Genomic DNA, 25,852 nt, shown 5'->3' on the forward strand with positions numbered 1-25,852 from the left:
AAATATTTGAATAATCAAGTAAAATGTATTATTTTTGTCCGTCTTTGTTTTCTCACTGAACAGTTGTGACAACATAGTAACCACTTGCAGATAAATTTACAGTTAAATTTACAGTCACCTGACCAAGTAGCACATGAGTGTGCTGGGCAACAAGCTGGCTAGATTTATTAGCAGAGCTTTAAACTAGATGAGGTTGGGGAAGGGGTTGTACCTCTGAGTGACAGAGAAGAACCAAGGAACACAGACACTTCAGGAAGCAACAAGGAAATACCTGTGAATTGTCCCAAAGGAACTAAAGGGTTCCTCTGAAAAGATGACACAGTCAATAGCCCAGTTGAAGTGCCTCTACACCAATGCACACAACATTGGAAACAGTTAGGAGGAGCTGGAAACCATGGTGCAATTAGAAAACTATGACCCGATTACTATCATGGAAACATGGTGGGATAAATCACATAACTGGAACACTGGAATAGAGGGCTACAAGGTTTTCAGAAGAGAGAAGTAGGGAAGGAAGACATGAGGGTGTTGCCCTCTATATTAGGAAATGGCCTCTGAGGAACAGAGTTGAACAGGTTGAGAGCTTGTGGGTAAAAATTAAGGACTGTACCAATGAAGGACACCTTGTGATTGGAGTATACTACAGTCCACCTAATTAAGGAGAACCTGTTGATGAGATCTTCTTGTTTCAGCTACATGAAGCATTATGCTCACAGGCTCTCATCCTGATGAGGTATTTCAACCACCTAAATGCCTGGTGGGAAAGCAACACAGCAGGCTGTCAGCAATCCAGGAGACTCCTGGAGTGTGTAAAGGATAACTTCCTGGTCCAGGTATTAGAAAAATAAACCATAGCAGAAGCTTACTGGACCTGGTGCTTACCAATGCAGATGACCTCATTAAAGACATTAGGTTTAGAGGCAGTCTGGGGTGCAGTGACCACACATTGGTTGAATATGTGCAGGGATGGGATCAGGGAAAGCAAGGTGCACACGGAACTGAGCTTGGCAAGGGATGCAAAAAATAGCAAGAAGGGATTCTATAGGTATATTGGCCAGAAAAGAAAGGAGGACCTAGGCAACTACAGACAGGTGAGCCTCAGCTCTGTGCCTGGCAAGATCATGGAACAGATGCTCTTGGAAGCAACAATAAGGTATGTGCAGGACAAGGAGGTGATCCAAGACAGCCAGCTCAGCTGCACCAAGGACAAATTGTACCTGACCAATCTGGTGGCCTTCTCTGATAGAGTGACTGCATCAGCCGACAAGGGAAGACCAGCCAATGTCACCTACCTTCTGTAAGGGCTTTGACACGGTCCCAAACAACATTCTGATCTCTAAATTGGAGAGATATGGATTTGAAGGGTAGACCATTCGATGGACTAGGAATTGGACGGATGGCCACAGCCAGAGAGTTGCGGTCAACAGCTCAATGTCCAGGTGGAGGCTAATGATGAGTGGTGTCCCTCAGGGATCAATCCTGGGACCAGTGCTGTTTAGTCTTTGTCAGTGACATAGACAATGAGATCAAGTGCACCCTCAGCAAGTATGCAAATGACATCAAGCTGAGTGGTGCAGTATATACCACACATGGAAGGGATGCCATCCAAAAGGACCTGGACAGGCTTGAGAAGCAGGACCATGCAAACCTCCGGAAACCCAACAAGTCCAAGTGCAAGGTAGCTGCCCCTGGGTCAGGGCAATCCCAGACATGAGGACAGACCTGTAGAAGAACTCATTGAGAACAGCCCTGTGGAGAGAGACTTGGGGGTTCTGGTGGAAGAAAAGCTTGACATAAGCCAGCAGTGCGCGCTTGCAACCCAGAAGGACAACTGATGCATCCCTAGGCTGCATCAACAGAGGAGTGTCCAGCAGGTCGAGGGAGGTGATTGTCCCCCTCTGCTCTGCCCTTGTGAGGCCCCACCTGGAGTCCTGCATCCAGGCCTGGGGACCCCAGAACAAAGACATAGTTGTTAGAGCAAATCCAGAGGAGGATCACAAAGGCGATCAGAGGGCTGGAGTACCTCTCCTATGAACAAAGGCTGAGAGATGGCTAGGGCTATTAGAAATTAAGTGATCTTTAAAGTCCAAGCCATTCTTTGATTTTATGATTCTATGGTTGTATCATATAGGACTTAAGCATGGAAGTCTCCTTAAGGATCAACACTTTAAAATCCTTTAAATTTTAAAGTAAGGAGCTTGTGTAGAGTGTGAAAGACATGTTGTTCAGGCTCAGAGTTGTGCTGTTAGTGAACAAAAACAAGGCAGTTAAGATGCAGTAATAGTTACTCTGTGGAAGAGTTTTCTCTCTTTTAAAGGTGTTTTCAAGTTTGCTCTTCTGACAAAATCCTGTCCATGATATATCACAAAATATATCTAGGATGACTCAAACATGCCCATGTGCAGAGAAGTGGTTAGTGTTTCCCACTGAAGGAATTCCAGAGGTGCTTGGCACAAGATGTTCTCACAGACCATTTCCAAGTTGCAGACTGGCTATGCAATCAATAGTTTATCTTCAATTTGTGTCTGCCTTATTGCTCGAAAGGGGGTCTTTGGTTCAAGATTTGTATTCCTTACACCAAGACAGTCTGTCAGATTTGCAGTGAAATGAAACTTGAAAGGGATTTAAAATGTAGACCTTCTTGCAGCCTCATTAGATATTGTCTCACCCACAGAATCCTCCATTTCAAAGCCATTTCCTCTGAATGAAGGGTTCTGCCTAGATCATAGAATAGTAAAAAAGATTGTTCTATAAAACATTCACCTGGGAAACATTTTGCAACTGTCAAAACTGATTTATTTAGTTTAAGCTGTATTTTAATTGCCAGTGTCTCTTTCCAAAATAAAATAAAATAAAATAAAATAAAATAAAATAAAATAAAATAAATTTAAAATAAAATAAAATAAAATAAAATAAAAATCTGTTTTCCTTTGGAAATTATTGGTCAGAGACCTTTTTTATTTGTTTCAATGAACCAACAAGGGCATCTATATAAAAAATCCTTTTGCTATCATTTGTGATTAGTACTCCACTCTACAAACATAAATTTGGCTTTATTCCTTTCTAATAATCTTTTGAATTTTTTTACAGGAAGTAGAATCAATTTTTTATGAATATGGCATCTTTTTATTTAAAAAAATATTTGTTGTATTATCTACAACAGTCTTAATTTGTGCAATGCAGTCTGATCATAAATGGCTTTCCCTTTTACTAATGAAATAGATAAACACAATTTTAATGTAGACTGAGAGTTTTTTTATGTACTAGTATCTGGGAAGAAAGGGGATTTTCTTCAAAACAACAGATTATGGCATTGGTGGATAGGGGAAAAGCAACTGACATCATTTACTTGTGCAAAGCATTTGACACTGTCCCCCATGACATCCTAGTCTCTAAATTGGAGAGACAGGGATTTGATGGATGGACCACTCAGTGGGTAAGGAATTGGTTGGATGTTTGCACTCACATTGCGGTCAATGGCTCAATGTCCAAGTGGAGATCAGTAACAAGTGGTATTCCCCAGAGGTTAGTGTAGGGACTGACACTGTTTAACACCTTTTTCAGTGACATGGACAGTGGGACTGAGTGCACCTTCAGCAAGTTTGCTGATGACACCAAGCTGTGTGGTGTGGTTGACACACTGGAGGGAAGGAATGCCATCCAGAGGGACCTTGGCAGGCTTGAGATGTGGGCCTGTCTGTACCTCATGAGGCTCAAGAAGGCCAAGTGCAAGGTCCTGTATCTGGGCTGGGGCAATCCCAAGCACAAATGCAGGCTGGGCAGAGAATGGATTGAGAACAGCTTTGATGAGAAGGATCTGGGAGTGTTGGTTGATGAGAAGCTAGACATGAGCCAGCAATTTGTGCTTGCAGCCCAGAAAGTCAACCATATCCTGGGCTGCATCAAAAGCAGTGTGGTAGGTATTTTGGGGGAGGTGATCCTCCCCCTCTACTCTGTTCTTGTGAGACCCCACCTGAAGTGCTGCATTCAGCTCAGGGGCCCCCTGACACAAGAAGGACATAGGATTATTAGAACAAGTCCAGAGGAGGGCTGCAAAGATGATCAAAGGGCTGGAGCACATCTCTTATGAAGAGCACATCTCTTAAGAAGCCTGAAGACAGGCTGAGTGAGTTGGGGCTGTTCAGCCTGAAGAAAAGAAGATTCCAGGGACACCTTACAGCAGCCTTCTGGTACCTAAAGAGGGCCTAAACAAAAGCTGGGGAGGGACTCTTTGTGATGGAGTGTAGTAATAGGACAAGGGGTGATGTCTTTAAACTAAAAGAGGGTAGGTTTACATTAGATACATGAAATAAATTCTTTACTATGAAGGTGGTATGGCTCTGGAATAAATTGCTCTGGGAAGCTGTGAATGCCCCATCCCTGGAAGTATTCAAGGCCATGTTGTATGGGGCTTTGAGCAACTTGATCTAGTGGAAGGTGTCCCTACCCATGGCAAGGAGGTTGGAATTAGGTATCTTTAAGGTTCCTTCCAACCCAAACCATCCTATGATTCTATGAATAAATTAATAGCATTAAATACAACCTAAAAGAATTATCAAAGCAAAGTAATTAGGAGAGGGCTTTTGTTTCCAGCCACATGTGTTTCTAGTCTTTGTTTTTTCTCTCTTCTGTAAGGTAATTTACATTTTTTTCGGGTGTTGAGAGAGCACAATACTTAAATCCAGTTTACTAATAAGATAAGACAGTCACAGTAGCTAGATTGTCCTGAAGCAGATATGCAGGAAACAATTTTGTTGAGACATTGTAATTGGATATGTCTTTACAGTAAAGAAGCTATCTGATTTCTGTGGAAGATCCTCATTGCTCATGAAAGCTAAACTTGTTGCAGCAGTTTATATTATCATACTGTATTTATATAGGGAGAAAGGAGGGGGGTAGGGACATGGAGAAGTGAGGCTGCAGCATAGTCGTTCTTTCTTTAGATGTTTTACATGGAAATAATGGAATTCCATTGCATACACTCATGCTTTTAACAGTCCCAAACTCTCCTTCTGAGATCATCTTAAAATGCCTTGTAGTACTTATTTTTCACTGAACTTCCCAATGGAGTACCTTAACAGCAAATTCTGCTTCAAACTGTGTAGCATGACAGCGCAATGCGCTATTGCTCAATACTTAATGTTAGTTTGAACAAGGTTAAATTTATCCATGTGTTTTTACCCATAATTATGAATTACTTCCCCTCACTTTGAGTTTGGGTCTCATCAATGGTAATAAATAAATATATATATATATATATATATATCTGAACACAGGAGTCTGCAATGCATTAGTGTAAAACAGAAAATACAAGCCTGGCCGTTACAGTATTATGCTGCTAAAAGCTTGACTTATCAGTAGATATTTTGACAGGAAGCACAGGAAAAGTGTCCTAGATAGCAAATATGAGTGACCAATTATAAATAAAGTGCAGACTGAGAGCTTTTCAAATGCAAGTAAATTACACAGATCAGACTTCTAACATTGTTACCTTCCTAGCTGCCATGCCCCTAATATTTTTTAAATGACATTATTTTCCATAGAATAATTTAAATATAAAGCATTAAATCTATTTCACTGGATTACGTGTAGGAACACAGAGATTAATATAAACACTTTCTAATCAATTGGCGGTTTGGTGCATACTTTCCTCTGCCTGCCTAGCTATTGTTGTCAGCAGGCTAACAATCTTTGTCCAAAAGGAGTTACATTGTTCAGAGTTGTTGATCATTCTAGAAAAGTGTAAAAGGGGTTCTGTTGACTCATTGATGCTTATTTCTCCATTAACCTCTTTTTGAATGAGTGGGCTGGGACAACTCCCTTCACAAGAGATTTCAGATGAGGAGCATAGCGTTGAACCAGATACACCTGACCTCTGATTCTTTATTTTTATTTCAAATAATATACAATTTCGTAAAGTATTTGGGCAATATGAAGAAATAGTTAATAAATCTGAAGAAGCTATGAATTGAAAATATATTCAATAGATGGAAAAACGATGTGTATCAAATATTTGTTATGATTTATTTCTTCATATAAAGTCTGCATATTAACCTAGATTTCTGTTTTATGAAAGTAATGCTTTTGACTTACAATTCCTGATAAGCTTCATTTCAAATAAATGCTTATTCAGCGATCATCAAGTTTTATGGTGGGTTTACATGGCAAGGTTTTGGTAGCAGGGGGCCATGGGCTTCTGTGAGAAGGATCTAGAAGCTGCCCCATGTTTGGTAAGGGCCCCACTGCTGACCAGAGCTGAGCCAATAAGTGATGTTGTTTTGCACTTCTGTGAGAGCATATTTAAGACAGGAAAAAAAAAAAAAAAAAAAAAAAACGCTGCGCCACACAGCCGCTGGGAGAGTGAGAGGAGTGAGGAACAGCCTTGCAGGCACCAAGGTCAGTGAAGAAGGAGGGGGAGAGGTGCTCCAGGTGCCGGAGCAGAAGTCCCCTGCGGCCTGTTGTGAGGACCATGGATGTTCCCCTGCAGCCCATGGAGTACCACGGTGCAGCAGGGTTCCACGCTGCAGCCCGTGAAGGAGACCACGGTGGAGCAGGTGGACCTACACCGTTGGAGACTGCGGCCTGTGGAAGACCACTGCTGGAGCACATTCCGGGCCGGACCTATAGCCTGTGGAGAGGAGACCACATAGGAGCAGGTGCTCCTGAGGGATGGACCCTGTGGTACGGACCCGTATCTGGAGCAGTTCTTGAAGAGCTGCTGCCTGTGGGCAGCCCACGCCGGATCAGTTCAGCAAGGGCTGCATCCCGTGGGAGGGACCCCACAGCACAGGGGACGAGAGTGACCGAGAAGGAGCGGCGGCAAAGAAGCGCTATAGACTGACCATAACCCCCATTCCCCCATTCCCCTGCGCCGCTCGGGGGGAGGAGGTGGAAGAGGGTGGATGGAGGGGGAAGGTGCTTTTGGTTTCTTTCCTTTGTTTCTCACTTCTCTAGCTTGTTAGTAATAGGCAATAAATCTTACTATCTCCCTACACTGAGTCTGTTTTGCTTGTCACAATAATTACTGTGCAGTCTCCTCATCCTTATCTCAACCCTTGAGCCCTTTTTATCATATTTTCTCCCCGCTCCTCTTTGAGGAGGGGGAGTGAGAGAGCGGTTGTGGTCGAGCACAGCCGCCCACCCGAGTAAAACCACCACATATGGTTATAAATTACATGTATAAATTTGAGCGACTGCTTTGGGCTTCAGGATGTTTAAGTTCAAAAGTTTTCTTCTATGGAATAATTAAAATAAACAAAACAAAAGTTGTTCCCCATGGTCACAGTGATCAGTCAGCTTTCCATCGCTACCAATTTTCTGTTAACAAGAGAAATTGTTTGAGCTGGGCATTTATTTGTTTCACAACCTTTTTCAAAGAACAGGATTGCACCAGAGATATTTTTGTTTCCTTCAACACAGCATGAAAAAGGAGCAGTTTCCTACCTAATGATTTATTTTCCTTTCTTACTTTTCCAGCAGGTATACCAAGAAGTTCTTTCTTTTTCTTTCCTTCTTTCTTTTTCTTTCTTTTTCCTTCCTTCCTTCCTTCCTTCCTTCCTTCCTTCCTTCCTTCCTTCCTTCCTTCCTTCCTTCCTTCCTTCCTTCCTTCCTTCCTTCCTTCCTTCCTTCCTTCCTTCCTTCCTTCCTTCCTTCCTTCCTTCCTTCCTTCCTTCCTTCTTTCCTTGTCTTCGATATCTTGGATGCCACTGTCTTTTAGATCTTGGATATCCTATCCCCACCCCCCACCCTGTATAAATGATTGCCATTTCTTTGTTTTGTTTTGTTTTGTTTTGTTTTTTCTGTTCCTCGCAAATCAGTCATCAGCACCTCCAAATAAACTGTTCATATTTACTAACATTTTCAGCTTGTCCAGGTAAATTGTTAGTTTGAATTTAATGTCCAGTACTAATGGATGTTTTCATGCAATTGCTGTACTTGTACTTTCAGTCATAATGCTAGCATATTGTGTGTAGGTTCCTTGCTAAAATAAATGTAATCTGTCTGCATACTGTTAAATCCGTTTTTGCCACCATGCACTGGTTAGACAAGAGTGCATATTACTTGTGAAACTACAAGTCAATGGGGCAAAAGCCTCCTCAGAAAACTCATATAATTATATATAATGTCATGAATATTTACATTTACTCATTTACATTTAATTATATAAATATTTACATTATAGATATTTTTCTAGTTCTGTGCTTCTAGGGACTGCCTCTGATAAAGACTGAGGTCAGCAGAGAAATTCCCATGATTTCAATGGACTTAGATCAATTCCATACAGTGTTAGCCCTGGAATATGTTTCACTTTAGTGGTATTACCTCATTATTCTGAGTTGGAACTCTTTTTTAAAATAGGAGCAGTTTTTTTTTATTATTTTTTTTCCTGCTATATTGTCTTCTCTTCTCCTTTTCAGTTTGGTTTTCTCAGATGTTTGAAAGCACAGTGCTTGAGTTTCTGACAATTACAGTTAGTGTCAGCTCTCTTCTTCTTGTGCTGAACCTGCTTTTAAAAGCCATACCAGCTCTCTCAGCAGGTGACTGCTGACTTTACTGGTAGTAAAGCACAGCTTTCTAGACAGTCATTCAATGCCAGAGGAGGAAAGCTGCCTTTTGGCAGTTTTAATGACCTAAATTAAATTGGTACAACTGGGTGAGGAAGGCTTCTGCATTACACAGTTGATTAAGGACTGCATATTCTATAATTCTATTGCACCAGAGAGTGCCAAGTGACTCTCCATGTCAGAAAATGAGGACAATATATTTAGCAGCATGGAAATTCACACCTGATTCTCTTTTTCAGTGTGTTATGGCTACTGTATTTTTCACCAAAACCTGATACACTTGAGTAAATATCAGGATACCAGAATTGTGTTATATTAAACCCAGAAGAGTACCAAGTTGCTATCTACCTGTAGATTCTAAGAATAAGACATTGACATTTTATTTCTATAGCACAAGTTAGGAGCTTTCTAAAACGACTTAAATATAATGACTTAATGGTTCAAAACAGACTTCTGAGAATGTCCTCAGACTTCAAAATATCTTTTAGAAAAACTGTTTGTTGTTGTTGTTGTTAAGAAGAAAGATTTAAAAACTCTCTCCTGCATAATTTTTATGGGGTACATTATCAGTGTACTTTGGTTACATTAGAACTATTTACGTAGGTAATGTTTTAAGGCACGTTTATTCTTCTTTATTCCCCCCTTTTTTAGTCATGACAGAACTGTTGCTTATATGGGACAGTTTACCTAAAGATTCTGTGTGAGATTGGGCATGATACTGGGCGAGATAGGGATGGGGATAGGAAGAAGGGCTTTTGTCCAAGTTACAATACACTGTGAACCATATGGGATGCTTATATATATATGAACAGCAAGAGAGAAAAAAAAAAGGAAAAAAAAAGGAAAAAAAGTATTCAAAAACAAACAAAAACAAAACAAACAACAAAAAATAAAAGCAATTTCATTTCAACTCCAGAAAGAAAGAAAGAAAGAGAGAAAGAAAGAGAGAAAGAAAGAAAGAGAGAAAGAGAGAAAGAAAGAAAGAGAGAGGAAAAGAGAGAAAGAGAGAAAGAGAAAGAAAGAAAGAAAGAAAAAAAGAAAGAGGTATTAAAAAAAAATACCCTACAAAGGGTATTTTTAACAGAGAGGAACTATTTATTTTTCCTTTGCTCCAAGTAGCAGTCCTCTCCTACCATGGAGGATTGTTAAGTTACACACTGTAAGTACTGAAATCCCTGTTTGACCCTTTTTATTCAAGCAAAACTGTCACTGGTTTCAATGGCAGCTCTGCCTGATTAAAGAGAATTGAATAAGGCCCCAAAGTAATGGTGTTTTGCCCTTGTCTTCACTCTTCTGGCCCTTTACCATTGCTTTTAAAGGGCTTGAGGCAATAGTGGCACCAGCAGTGTTTCAGGTGAACAAGCAAAAGAAAAAAAATAAAAATAAAAATAAAAAAACAGAAAACAATGTAATGAGTTGTATCAAGTGCTACTATGAGAAAAGCCAATACATAACATGTTGAAAGAATTTAAAATGGATGAATAGAAACATATTTTTTTCAAGTTTCTGTAGTGTTTTAAATGCATAAAACACAAACATACAATAAAAACAACGTTTTTAAGCTTATATTTATATTCATATGAATATGCTAAGTGGAACATCATCAATATATACAGTCTATGGATATAATCACTGCATTACTGTCTCCCAAGATTGACAGACATTAGAAATGAGTGGTTTGTTGTTGTTGTTTTATTTAATTGCAACACTGGAATTACTAAATAAAATGCCAATTACATCTTTCATACATAGAGCTGAAGCAGGGGTTCTTAGAACCAACAGCATATTTTTTTAACAGTATTAGCTGAAAACTATGATTGAATAAAGCTGCATTAGAACAATATTGTACTTTTCAAGGTTTGAACTCAAACGACCACAGCAGTGGGACTGATTCAACTAAACATAAATTCTTATATTGTATATTGGACTCCATCACTTTATAGTTCCTTCTTTTAGGTTGTGATTAAAATGATTTAGATCTCTGCTTTCAAGTAGAACTGTCACTATATAAACACAAAAAAGGTTATGGTGACTAGATCAGAGGCCATGTACATTCATTCAAACAGATGAATACATTTGCTCTTGGGCAGTAGGACTGATTAAAAAAAAAAAAAAAAAAAAAAAAAAAGCACTAGCAAGGTTTCTCCTACTGCTCTCTTTTTCTCCCGTCCTCCACCAACTCAAGCACAGCCCCAGAAATCCCTGGCACAGGAGACATTTAGTTCCAGATCTTAACTTGCAGTGACAAGAGACTAGCTATTTATTGGACAGAGTACTGTTCTTGCCTCCTGCTTGAATTATACATTCAAAAATGGGCATCAGTATCTTCAAATTAAAGCTTTGTCTGTTATTTCACTCAGAAAGATAGAGAACACATAAAGAAAAGGATTGAATCAACAGAATCCTGTGCATGTTTAACCTTTTCCCAGAGATCTTTATACATACATATAAATACATGCAGATAAATAAATATATATATATATATATATGCATCCCAAAAATCTCCTTCTTACCATACCTGCTTGGACGTATCTATAAGGCAATGCCTTTATTCAGTCCCAGCATATCTTCTTTAATAAACAATCAGCATTTACTTAAATTCTTTGACCAATTCTCTTTCAGACTCCAGCCTCTTAGACGTATCTGTTCTGTTTTGACCAAACAGATAGATAAGTCAAAGACCTTGATTCTGGGTGGTGATGGAAAGCTATTTTGATAGAATAAAACTAAATAAGAAACAGCAGTTCCCTCAAGGATGCTTTAACCCTCGCCTTTTTTCTGAAGATCAAAAGAGCTGTACCAGCTCCTGAATGAGCTTGGTAAGTTCCATACATTCAAGCAGGAGACCATCATGCAACTTGAATATATCTGATATTCACATAAATCCTAAAGTGAGGTTCCCTGACTTTCTTTAATATTTGACAGATTTAGCAGAATGCTGTATTCCAATGTTGCCTTCTCCTCCCATAGCTTTTTTGGGTGTCTTGACAATCCTATAAGATTAAGCCTTCATGACTCAATTTATTTTCACCTGTATTTTTCATGCAGTCATTTTTCAGCAAGCCCATAAAAAGAAAAAATAACTCACTCACTGCAGCATGGATTCATGTATCCCAAATCATATAACCATTCACAAAGCTGGTTGCAATTTATAGACTGGTGTATTGTGGGTAACATTATTTCTACTAGAAGAAAGCTTTTATGTCGCACCCAGAAGAATACAGTTAATAACGCATGGCTTAGTATTTTGAATAATTTCAGCAAAGGAATAATTTTAACACCATAAACTTACTGAAGATGACTGTTTCCCCTACAGACCTTCTTTATGGCTGTGCTCATGAAATCATTATGTATCTTGTTGACTTTCCTCTCTAGCTTTCTTTCCCTAGTAAATATAAAGCACAATGAACTCAATTAAAAAGGTGCAATCCTCAGTGAGAAATTTGAAGGTGTTTATAGAAGGCAGTTTATAAAAGATCTTTCAAAGAAAGCTTATTTAAACACCTGGTTTGTTTGGAATTAATTGTAGATGGTTGTAAAAAGTCTGTGTACTTCCGATCTCCTGCTTAAGTTCTGTAGATAGATACTATTATTGCTTAAGGCTTAAAACATGACTTAAAATATTCTTAGACCTTCCACATACTCATTATATAAAAATGAATATAATTCTTGATTTACAACTGTGTTAAAATGTACATATCTAGCATAATTTTATTTAGTAGCAAATTTATACAGACTTTGCATTTTGAAACTCAAATCTGGAAGGGATAGCTTAATTCACTGACTCTAGCTCCTTGATCTGGCATCATAACTTTTCATCTTCTCCAAAAACAGAGAGATTTCTGTGCTAAAAGCAACTAGTATTTTTATTTTCATTTCTTTGTGGTTTTGTTTTTGTTTGTTTTCCTTCTGTTACTTCTCTCAGAAAGCTGGTTCAGAACATAGATACTCCAATACTTAGGAATCTTCTAATTTCTAGACTGGCTATGTTCTGGTGTTCAGATTCATGTGTGCATGTGTGTCACTGTTGTGTGTTATTTTAAGCTTATTTTACCTCTATGTGGCACACCCACAACTCTTAAATTTCATTTGCTAGGCCAAACAAGACAATTTTCTCTCCTCTTTTTTCATGCTCTTAGTCACCTCATTATCTCTTTCCTCTATGGAATTCCCTTTGACTTCTTTCTTCTCAAATCTGATTTACCTGGACTGTACCCTGATGATTATGCTTGATGTACGTAATATTTCCTTAATTCTACTGAAAAATGTATTAATGTTCACACTTTAAAATTGCATTTGTCTTTCACAAATAGAAAATGCTGACACTTCATAAACATACTATGACCAAATTCTTGTCCTTCCCTTTCTTCTCAATTTTCAGCTTCTCAAGTTTTGCTAACAAAAAACTTTGCTTATTAAGCACAAAGTGCATGACTTTGCATCTGTGCTACACAAATTTCATTCCACTTTTATTCCCATGATTATCAAGGTCAAGAAGTTCTTTCCACAATATCCCTAACCAATGCTTGATGATGTTTCAAACTTAATGGAAAGCTTAGTGGTAAGTTTCATTATTCTCTGTCTAATAGCCTTGCCAAGATCACTAATGAACTTATCAAATAAGATATATCCCCAGACTGATCTTTGATGTGCTGGTAACCAGTCTGATATTTTGACTTCTTACTGATACATATTTACATCTTGTATTTTACAACCTGTTTATTCATCCTACAGTTCCTCTATTAATCTCTGGTCTTTTATATATATATATATATATATATATATATATAAATAAGTAAAATATTAATAGCAATATATCATAGTGATATAGTAATATAATATACTCATATTATATATACTATAACATAATATATTATAGTAATATATTAATTAATGATTAAGTAATATATTAATCTGTCATTAGTTATCTTTCCAAACTTTTGTTGCACTTTCTTCCAGTGTCTGTATACCTCCCTGTACTAACTTCTTTAAAATTTACTCTACAGTCCCGGATTTTGAATCTTACTGAAATTATACTTACAGATGAATAACGGCTCAGATCATACTTTTCCTGATTGCAAGTGAAATTACAGGAAGTTTTCAGTTCATTTGTCTTATAATACCTTCCTGACATCATGAAATTACAAAAATCAGCTACTACCAAGCATGAAATTCCAGCCATCACCTTTAAGACCTGGATGTCTTTTCTTAGTTCTTTTCAGCAATCTCTGTGTTTGCAAGTGGCTTGCTATGATTATTTTCTTCAATCACTAATTATGGTCCTTTTCTTCCCCTCTAAATTATTGCTTTTCCAGCAGGATCAATCTCCCCTACCTTCACAGAAGTCCACTTTATCCAGTCACTCCTGTTTTAAAAGAATGGAACACAGAAACTGATAACAAAAAAATAAGATGGTATCCATCCCACTGTGATACAGATCCTTCATAATCTTATGACATTTGTCTTTAGGAAACTCCAGGCATCCTTGAAAATGCAAGTTATGATACTCCATATTCTTCCTGATTTTAATTACCATTTTAGCTTATAAAACATTTCTTTTGAGTTTGAACACCTTGGTTTTGGCTTTAATTTATTACAGGGTTCTTAATGCAAGTCCATTTTTACTTATTAGCCCTTCCACTGTGTAATGTCCCTAAAATAAAGACATTTGTTCTTGGTTCAGTGATTATATGCAGAAGAAATGCTCTGTTCCCTGTGAATATTTTGGCAATTACTATTACTCTCAGTTTGAATTTTAATTAAAAGTAGGTTTAAATTTAAAAGCAAAACCTGGTGAGTTTTCCCAGAGCTGTCCAAATGGATTTCCATCTCTTCAATGCTATAGTTTTTCTACCCATTTCTCCTCTTCAAAGCAACCACACTATTCTACAGTTTCTTTCTTTTCTATTAGCTAACTTATGTATTCCTTTTCCTTGCTGTTGTAACCATGTGCATCTACCCAGTTTAGAAATATTCTTTGCATGCTCTTTTCCTCAGTAGACCTCTACAGCCACTCAGTTCTGTAGGCAGCCTTATCTCTTTGCTCCACGAGCACATCATTCATATCTTACCTGAACATCAGCATTGCATTGAGTTTCTTTTTTAACCCCTTCTCATCAGTTCTATACATGACCCTTCACTAATAATTAGTTTTATCAGGAATTTTCTCCAGGGTCATCCTGCAGTTTCTGCATCATCAACATGAATTTTTCTTCCATTTCCTTCTTTCTTTCCTAGTGAATTAATTCTGTTTGCTGTACTGTTAATTACCTGTCAGAAATCATGTCTTCCTTGACTCCTAAAGTATTGAGTCCTGTCCTTTGATTAGACTCTCGTAATTCAAAGGAGGTATCAGATGTAAGGCTATTCCAATGTGTCAGGCCTACAGTAGCTATAAACCAGAGTCAATCAAAGCTCTCAAATATATACACAGAGCCCTCAAGAAAAGATTACCACTTACTAAAAATCAGTTATTTCCATGTAGTATTTCCATGTATTTCCAATGTTAGCATTCATTTTTATTTATGCATCTAGGACACTTCACAGCAAAGGTAGCTTAGGAATTTTAGTGCATAACCCACCCTGTGTTGTCTATATATTTGTAAAGCTATATGTCAAGATTGTTTTCCTAGAATCTATTGTTTCATACCTAATACGATTCTGTGGATCAGTCATCCCATGCATTACAGTGTTTAAGTGAGTCTAGATGTTTTCACCTGGTAAAGCTTATTTTTTTAAGAAACTGTTGTTGGATAGCTGTGCCCACAAAAGAGCATTTTGTGTATATGAACAGTGTTCCTACTGACATAATCATATGAAGTGTTCTTAGTCTAGGCCATGAAGTGATGCAGTAATCTGACACCTGTGCTACAGAAACTTGGAATGTTGTTTTTAACTTTTGTTAAATGTGTAACTGCAGCAAGATATTGGAGGACAGGTGAAAAAGATGATAAGCTCATGGTGGAAAATTAATCTAGTAGGATACATATGACTTTATACATGAAGAAAGCTATGGCTGGTATACTTTGGATTCAAGCTTATGGATGACTGAACTCATTTTGATTCCAATTGATTAGATATTGTCAATGCTTTCATTTGTTGTTTGTTTAAATATAGGATGAATCCTCTGTCAAGGCATGTGAATATTGTGAAGAGGTAGATGTATTTTGGAGAATCTAAGTAAGCAGCAGAGGAAGAGCCAAACTTCAAACCACACTGCTAGAGGAGTTGAAAAGCTTGAAACAGACTACAGTTATGGCTCCCACTTCCTCTGTCATTCACAACTGAGATTTGTAAAACTTTGTGGGGGATGTTCAGCTTCACATTCAGATGATGATCTGGCCTTGTATGTGAGTGCCGATGTTGTTGAAAAGTCATACATAGAAGAGGGTGACTTGACACTGTAGAACAACCTGCCATAGCAGAAAATACTGACGTGGCCATTTACAATGAACTATAAATGACTCACTTTTTACAAAAGCTTTATGGTAAGTACAGACAAATATGACAGCAATAGGAGCAATAAGAACAATATATAACTTTTTGGAAAAAAAAAAAAAAAACCTCAGTGAAATGATTACATGAACAAGCTTAGTTTTCTAAAACTCAGCTGCTAGAGACTTATCAAGCTCTGGGATAAAATTAATTCTATCTATCTATGGGCTAAAAATACCTAAGCCTGTTGTTTTTGTTTTGTTTTTTTTTGTTGGTTTTTAGTTTATATTTATGCACAATATTTATGTATGAAACATTTTGTAAGAACATCAGTGTACTTTTTATATAAGACATTACTTGCCTTATTAGCTATTCTGGACAAATGAAGCAACAGGTTCTATAGTCTGCAGAAATTCACTGCTATATCTTAGTTACAGATTTCTTTTAGAAAGGTCTTTTTGTTTGTTTGTTTGTTTGTTTGTTTTTGTGCATGTGTGGAAGCTTTATATTCTTCTCCTATACCTTCCACTTCAAATAACTGCAAGGTCAGAGCTCCATTCAAGAGCCTAGTTGGGATATATAAAGTCTGCACTTTAACACTAAGAAAGTGCTGGATAAGAGTCACTGGCAGAAGATTAGTATTATTCAAGATTCTTTCTATTCTAAGCAACTGAATGACAAGAATATTTATGTATTTTTCTTTACTACCGAAAACAAAACAAAAAGAATACCTCACATAAAACCCAATGACAATTGCTGTCTTCTAATTTCTATTTTTTTTTGCACTCCAGTGCTTCCATTTCAATAATGATGATATCCTTATGCCATTACTTCACTTATAACATTCAATATCTTATCAAAAAGAAAAGTCAGTATATTCAAAGGATATATAATATATGTATATATATCAAAGATTTCCTTATTCAACCATGTTTGTGCTGAAAGCACACTGAAGAGTAGGAAGCCAAGAGGAACAACTTGTGTATCCTCACAGATCAGTGAAGTTGGTGCCACTAATACAGTTTCTTCAAATGGAATGGAAGAACATACAGAAATTATCATTAGGATAGTGATTTATCTATACAATATTGTTGTTTATCTTGTTAAAATTTCTGATAAAAACAGAATGTTAAAATTTACAAAGATGGTGCCTAGATCATGCAATGGTACAGTATAACCTGCTGCTTGTTAGGTACAGTAGAATCTGCTGCTTTTTAGGTACAGTAAAAACATAAAACATACATAAAAACAAGATTCTCTAACCACTTTCCACCCATTCTCAAGGAGGATGTAACCAGCATAAAGCACTGATAGCCATCTCAGAACACAAATCTAACAAATCAAGCTAGTATATTTGAATAATTAATAAAATATCAAGTGTAAGTGGGCGAAGAGAACACTGCTGAAGATGTCTTCCATTTCCTGAGTAAAATAAGACTTTAAAAAATAAGTGTTTTTAATTATTTAAAAATATGTCTGAGTTTATTAACATCAGAAAACATCCCCAACTAACTCCCATATTAATCTCAAAGCTGATTAACAATATTTTATCAAATCCCTCATTAATGTTTTAGAAGATATTGAGGAAATAATACATTTCTTTTTTTGTTGCTAGTATATGTAGTGTCCCTGCCCATGGCAGAGGGGTTGCAATTAGATGATCTTTAAGGTTCCTTCCAACCCAAACCATTCCACGGTCCTATGATTCTATGATTCTATGATTCTATATTTGGTAAGCGAGGCCAGGGATACCTACTCTAGGTATCAGAGCTTTTGATATATTTCTCTGGAATTTTTTAGTCATCTCTTCCACCTTTAAAAGCATTCTAGAAAACTAAATAACAATTGTAGGGAATTAGTAATCAGATTCAGAGACTTTTCTTGCTTTCCTACTAATCTAAATCTAACTCGACTTCCTACCAAAGGTTATTGCTAGATAATAATGGAATGTAATATGCTTATTTGCTATGTTTATTTGTGACCTTAGCCTGTGGCACCGCCCTCACCTATTAATTGTTCCATTGCTGGTAGTGTCAATAATGTTGTCAGGAACTGAATATGTATAGATACAGAATTGTTAGCTTTTTTTCCCACAGTCTCAAAGGACGGAACGGGAACCTTATGCTGCAGCTCCCCATGGTGCAAATTAAGAGTAATTCTTTTCTAGGGCTGACAGGAAAATGTTTTTATGAGCATGAAAATTCACCTGTTTTAACAGAGTGAGGAAGGGTGGTGTGGGGGGGAGCTCTGACAGCAGCAGAAAGAACAATGGCATTACAAATATGTCAAACTTGAAAGGAGCTACATTAACAAGTCACTCTCAAACAAATAACCTCCTTTGGGAAGCCTCTTGAAAAGGAGAAGTGCAGTTAGCAGTTTAACTGTTTCACTTCTCATTTATAAATTTTTTAAACAGGCTTCTTAGTCAAAAACATCCTCATTAACTTTATTTTCTACTTTCAGCATGCATTTATTATAGCCATTTTATTCCATACAGTTTAATACATCTGCTTCTAATTCATTTCTTGACTTTGCTACCTAGGCAGTAACTACAATGTAGAATTTTGCTGAATACTTTCTGATAGTGTGTGTGATGTGCATATCCTCTTTGTCTAGGTTGACAGCCATACCCTCTGAGAATTCCAATGAGTTAGTGAGTCTTTACCTCCCTTGTCTCTCCTTAGGCCATTTAAAAATAATGGCATTATGTTGGCTACTCTCCAGTCCTCTCAGATTTCACTTGATCTATTTTGAAGAGCAGAAGCATATAAAAATGTCTGCCAAAGCTTCTTCAGTTTCTCTCTTCTTTAACCCTTTTGGACACACATTGTTTGATCATGGCTCTATCGATTTTAAAAGTCATTTCACCTTATAATAACTATACCTGACACACTGTACATACCTTAATTCCTAATCATCTATCTGCATAAATCTGATTTCAGATGTAGTCAAATACCTACTCTCATCTTTCATAAAGCCATATCTATCCATTATTTAATGTATCCTCAATCCTCTTATACTCCTTCTAGGGGACAGTTTGCAACTTTAAAGTTTCATTCCAGCAATGAGGATAAGTCTATATCTCAGGACTGGACTAGAAAACTAGCTTTGATACAGAATTGAAATAAATTTTCTGTTTCTTTCCTGCTCAAGGGAGAAAGCTACCTAGAATTTAATTATAGCTGTGATAGTTATTTGCTTCTTCATGACAACTCACTGACCCAGAGACATTGTTTTCTTCAATGCCCTGCAGTCCACAGGTTTGCAGCCCTGTCAGTGGAGTAAGAACTATTTTATATTTCCTTGGTTTTCTGTATGGATGTTTAAGAATCATAAAGATTAGCTCATGAAAGGACCTCAAGAAGCTATGTGGCCCATCTGCCTGTCTCAGGGTAAGATCAGCTACACCAAAATGTGTTTGTGTTATCTATTTTTAATAGCATTCAGTCATAGAAATCCCACACCCTCCTTGAGCAATCTGTTCAGTGCTGATTTAAAATTTAGCTTCACAACCTTGCCTTAATCTTAGTCTATAATTCTTAGGAACAAGATTAAAAAAAAATAAAAAAAATGCTACTTCAAACATTACAGCAGTTGAAAAACCTCTTAATACTTCTGAGTGTGAGACACTGATTATGCCTAACCAAAGTTTAGAGACAGAGCCTGGGGCTGATCCTAAACTCTTATGAGATCTATTTGATGTGAGCTGTCCCACTGAAATCAAGGTGACATCTGATTATAAATATTTTATGCTGTCATCTAGCAGTGGGTTATTTTAGCTGCAAAAGTTTTCAGTATTGATCAGTATGCTAACTCTGAAGTACTTTTATGAATTCAATGCTCATCCTAGCTGGATCATGCTCAGGAAGTGAAACTAGAGCCCCTAAATCTAACAGAAAAAAACAACTGTTACTCTCTGAGTCATTATTTAATTAGGAAATCCCTGTATGCCTTTTTTTCCTGGTCCCTGGACAAAACCAAAAATTATATTGATGTAATTACTTGAAGCTAATTATAGATTCAAAACCAAACAAACAAACAAAAAAAAAAAAACAAACAAAAAACAACAAAACAACAACAAAAACACTACGGTCCAGGCACATGAGATGGTATTGTAAAATAATGATCTACTGTGCATCATCAGAGCCACAGAATCCCCCACTGAGGTGAATTTTTCATCTATATCTCCCTGAGATTGCAGGCTGAAGCTGAATACCTGTGCAGGTACCATAGACCACCTGGTACATTCTGATGCTCTACTCTGCTGCAACTTTTTTGTTTCTTTTTGAAGAACTTCTGCCTGGTTTCATTAGGTGCAATGAAGGTTTCCACATCAAAAATAAAAAGAATAGAATTCAAATGCTGACTATGGGGATCCACTTCTGCTGCTGAGTAAGACAGTCATACTGTGACCATTTCTAAGAGCAGAAAATTTGGCCTGGAATTCCACACTTTTAAAGACATTAGTAGCTCTCCATTATAATAGGGCCATTTAGAAAATTTTCCCCTGTCTCTTACCTTAAAGTTAATACAGTGGGCAAGCCACGATGTCCTTTTGATCAGGTAAAGAGGAAAAGATACATTTAATTGTATCTACTAAAACTATGGCATAAATTATTCTCTGTCCTTTTTCTTTGATGACAGCTGATAAAAGTATTTTTTAATTTTTTTTAATCTTTACCCAGATTTTTATTTTTTTTCACACCTTTCCCTAGGTTGGGTCATAAAGAAGAAGTTTACAGTATGTTCCTTTGTGATAAATTTTTCCTACTGGAGCTTTAACTGCATAGCTCTGTATCACCAAATTTTGTCTTGCATTTCATTGTAAGTTACAACTTTGTTTATCTTTCACCAATAGATGTGTTATAAACTGGATTGCCAAAAATCAGTTGTCGTTACTTTAAGCAAGATACTTCTAAGACAACATAAACAAAAAGTAGTCTGTGTTTCTAACCTTTTGTGATTACTGCAAGCTGCCTTTTTGCCATGGTTTTGCTTGGGATAGAGTTAATTTTCTTTGTAGATGACTGTATGATGCTGCGGTTTAGATTTTTGATGAAAATAGTGGCGATAACACCAATGTCTTTAGCCATTGCAAAGCAGCTCTTAAACACAGTCAAGGACTTTACAGCTTCTCATACTGCCCTGCCAGAGAGGAGGTTGGGGGTGCACAAGGAACTGGGAGGTGACAGGGCTAGGACAGCTGACCCAAACTGACCAAAGAAATAGTCATAAAATCACAGAATCATAGAATCATTTAGGTTGGAAAAGACCTCCAAGATCATCAAGTCCAACCATTGACCTAACACTACCAAGTCTACCACTAAATGATATCCCCAAGCACCACGTCTACACATCTTTTGAATACCTCCGGGGATGGTGACTCAGCTACTTCCCTGGGCAGCCTGTTCCCATGCCTCACAACCCCTCCAGTGAATATTTTTCTTTCCCCTAATATACAACCCAAACCTCCCCTGGTGCAACTTGAAGCCAATTCCTCTTGTCCTATTCCTTGTTGCATGGGAGAAGAGACAGCCGCCCACCCTGCTACAATTTCCTTTGAGGTAGTTGTAAAGAATGATAAAGTTTTCCCTCTCCTTTTCTCTAGGCTAAACAACCCCAATTCTCTCAGATGATCCTCATAAAACTTGTTCTCTAGCCCCTTCAACAGCTTTGTAGCCCATTTCTGGACATGCTCCATTACCTCAATGTCTTTCTTGTAGTGAAGAGCCCCAAACTGAACACAGTATTTGAGATGCAGCCTCACCAGAGCCAAGTACAGGGGTACAATCACTTCCCTAGTCCTGCTGGCCACACTATTTCTGATACAAGCCAGGATGCTGTTGGTCTTCTTGGCCACCTGAGCACACTGCCAGCTCATATTCAGCCAGCTATCAACCAATACCCCCAAGTCCCTTTCCGCCAGGCAGCTTTCCAGCCACTCTTCCCCAAGTCCGTAGCATTTCATGGGGTTATTGTGCCTGAAGTGCAGGACCCCTCACTTAGTTTTTTTGAACCTCATACAGTTCGCCTCAGCCCATCAATTCTACCTACCCCAATCTCTCTGTAGAGCCTTCCTACTCTGAAGCTGATCAATACTCCGGTCCAATTTGGTGTCATCTGCAAACCTGCTGAGGGTGCACGCGATCTCCTCATCCAGATCATTGATAAAGGTATTAAAGAGATCTGGCCCCAATACTGAATCCTGGAGGACACCACTTGTGATCTGCCTCCAAGTGAATTTAACTGTGCTCACCACAATCTTTTGGGCCCAGCCACCCAGCCAGTTCTTTACCGAGTGAAGTGTATGCCTGTCCAAGAGATGAGCAGCCAGTTTCTACAGAAAAATGCTGTGGGAAACAGTGTCAAAAGCTTTACTAAAGTCTAGGTAGACAACATTCACAGCCTTTCCTTCATCCGCTAAGCACGTCACCTTGTCATAGAAGGAGATCAGGTTAGTCAAGCATATGGCTTTCATAAACCCTTGCTGACTAGGCCTGATCACCTGGTTGTCCTGTATGTGCTGCGCGATAACACTCAAGACAATCCATGACCTTCCCTGGCACTGAAGTCAGACTAACATGCTTGTAGTTCACCAGATCCTCCTTCTGGCCTTTCTTGTAGATGGGCATCACATTTGTTAGCCGCCAGCCAAGTGGACCTCCCCTGATAGCCAGGACTGCTGATAAATGACGGAAAATGGCTTGGTGAGCACTTCTGCCAGTTGCTTCATTACTCTTGGCTGGATCTCATCTGGTCCCATACACTTGTGCAGGTCTAAGTGGTGTAGCAGATCACGAACCATTTCATCTTGGATTATGTCGGTTTCATTCTGCTCCCTGTCTGTATTTACCAGCTCAGGGGGATGGGTACCTGGAGAACAACTGGTCTTACTATTAAATACTGTGTCAAGAAGGTATCAAGTACCTCAGCCTTTTCCTCATCTTGTGCTTCCCACCATATCCCACAAAGGATGGCGATTCTCCTTAGTCCTCCTTTTCTTGTTTGTGTATTTATAAAAACAGTTTTTATCGTTTTTAACAACAGTAGACAGATTAAGCTCCAGCTGGGATTTGGCCCTTTTAACTTTCTCCCTGCACAGTACAGTATGGTATATTCCATACCATATGATATCAAGCTTGGCAATAAAAAATGGGGTAAAGAAGGAGGAAGGGAGATGACATTCAGAGCAATGTCATTTGTCTTCCCAAGAAACTGTTACACATGATGAGCCCTTTTTTCCTGGAAGTAGCTGAACACCTGCCTGATGATGGGAAGTAGTGAATGAATTCCTTGTTTTGCTTTGCTTATGTGCATGCCTTTTTTTTTACCTAGTAAACTGCCTTTATCTTGACCCATGAGTTCTTGCTTGCACTTTTACTTTTTTGATTCTCTCTCCCATCCTACCTGAGGAGAATAAGCGAGCAGCTGTGTCGAACTTAGCTGCCTGCCAGGGTTAACCAGAACAATACCACAGAGGCTTTCAGAGGACAGTCTGCAAGAGCTCTAGGGGAGCTCACAGGAGGGCTAGCCATATTCTCTAGCAATCGGTACATTAAAATTTTAACAGCTGGATCTCAAAGGCATGGGTATAGTCACAAACATCCCAAGAAACTTATACAGACCAAGGATATATAATTCATACACAAAGCCCAGCAATTATTTTTAGTCAATAATGTATCATCAGGCCAGTCAATGAGGTATGAGCCTAGTTGACGTTAGCACGTATAATCCAAATTCCCTAGTTTTTGTAGCTCACCCCAAATAATCATAGAATCATAGAATCATAGAATATCCCGAGTTGGAAGGGACCCATAAGGATCATCTAGTCCAACTCCTGGCACTGCACAGGTCTGCCCAAAAGTTTAAACCATGTGACTAAGTGCACAGTCCAATTGCTTCTTAAATTCAGATAGGCTTGGTGCAGTGACTACTTCACTGGGGAGCCTGTTCCAGTGTGCGACCACCCTCTCGGTGAAGAACCTCTTCCTGATGTCCAGCCTAAACTTCCCCTGCCTCAGCTTAACGCCATTCCCACGGGTCCTATCACTGGTGATAACAGAGAATAGGTCACCTGCCTCTCCACTCCCCCTCGCGAGGAAGTTGTAGACTGTGATGAGGTCCCCCCTCAGCCTCCTCTTCTCCAGGTTGAACAGGCCCAGTGACCTCAGCCGCTCCTCATATGTCTTCCCCTCTAGGCCCTTCACCATCTTCGTAGCCCTTCTCTGGACACTCTCCAACAGTTTCACATCCTTTTTGTACTGTGGTGCCCAGAACTGCACACAGTACTCGAGGTGAGGCCACACCAGCGCAGAGTAGAGCGGGACAATCACTTCCCTCAACCGACTAGCAATGCCGTGCTTGATGCACCCCAGGATACGGTTGGCCCTCCTGGCTGCCAGGGCACACTGCTGGCTCATATTCAACTTGCTGTCAACCACGACCCCCAGATCCCTCTCTTCTAGGCTGCTCTCCAGCGTCTCATCACCCAGTCTGTACGTATACCCAGGGTTGCCCCGTCCCAGGTGCAGGACCCAGCACTTGCTTTTGTTAAACCTCATGTGGTTGGTGATCGTCCAGCTCTCCAATCTGTCCAGATCTCTCTGCAAGGCCTTTCCACCCTCATCTGAGTCCACAACTCCTCCAAGTTTAGTGTTGTTGGCAAATTTGCTCAGAACACCCTCTAGTCCTACATTCAAATCATCTATAAAAGCATTGAAGAGGGCTGGCCCTAAAATGGAGCCTTGAGGGACCCCACTAGTGACCATCCGCCAGCCAGATGTGGTCCCATTTACCACAACCCTTTGAGCTCTGCCCATCAGCCAATTACTCACCCATCGTATGATGTTTTTTTTAGCTGTATGCTGGACATTTTGTCCAGTAGGATCCTATGGGAAACTGTGTCAAAAGCTTTGCTGAAGTCCAAAAAGATCACATCAGCTGGTTTTCCTTGATCGACTAGATGGGTGGTCTTATCATAAAAGGAAATCAAATTTGTTAGGCAGGACCTACCCCTCATGAACCCATGTTGGCTGGGACCAATGACTGCATTGTCCCCCAGGTGCGCTTCAATAACTTCAAGGATCATCCTCTCCATGATTTTACCAGGCACTGACGTGAGACTGACAGTCCTGTAATAGCTAAGGTCTTCTTTCTTACCCTTCTTGATAATTGGCACAACATTTGACAGCTTCCAGTCCAATGGGACCTCACCAGATTCCCAAGATCGTTGAAAAATAATTGAGAGAGGTCCCCTGATGACGTCTGCCAGCTCTTTAAGCACCCTGGGATGAATCCCATCCGGATCCATGGACTTGTATGGATCCAGGTGGAACAGCAAATCCCGCACACGTTCAGGGTCGGTTGGGAGTTTGTCATTCCCACCATCATGGTTCTCCAACTCAGGGTACCCTGGGTCCCGAAGCCCATCATCAGTGCTGAAGACAGAGGCGAAGAAGGCATTAAACGTCTCTGCTTTGCCTGTGTCATTGTCTGTGAGGAGACCCTCCCCATCTAGTAGCGGACCTATGTTTTCTTTGGTTCTCCTTTTTCTGTTCACATATCTAAAAAAACCTTTTTTATTGTCTACCACAGACATGGCCAGCTTCAACTCTAGTTGGGCTTTGGCCACACGAATTTTCTCCCTACAAACACGAACAGCATCCCTATACTCCTTCATCATCGCCTGACCCTCCTTCCAGCAGCCGTACACTTTAATGGTACAGTTAAAACTTATATACACAAACTTTATGATATGTGTTTTTTTTCTTTTTTTTTTTTTTTTTTATTGTAACTCTTCTTATGTGCCTTGGGTCCTAGAGTTAATGAAAACAGTTTTCTTCAGGAAGGAGATA

This window comes from Anser cygnoides, chromosome 3, assembly GCF_040182565.1.
Source record: "Anser cygnoides isolate HZ-2024a breed goose chromosome 3, Taihu_goose_T2T_genome, whole genome shotgun sequence".
NCBI lineage: Eukaryota > Metazoa > Chordata > Aves > Anseriformes > Anatidae > Anser > Anser cygnoides.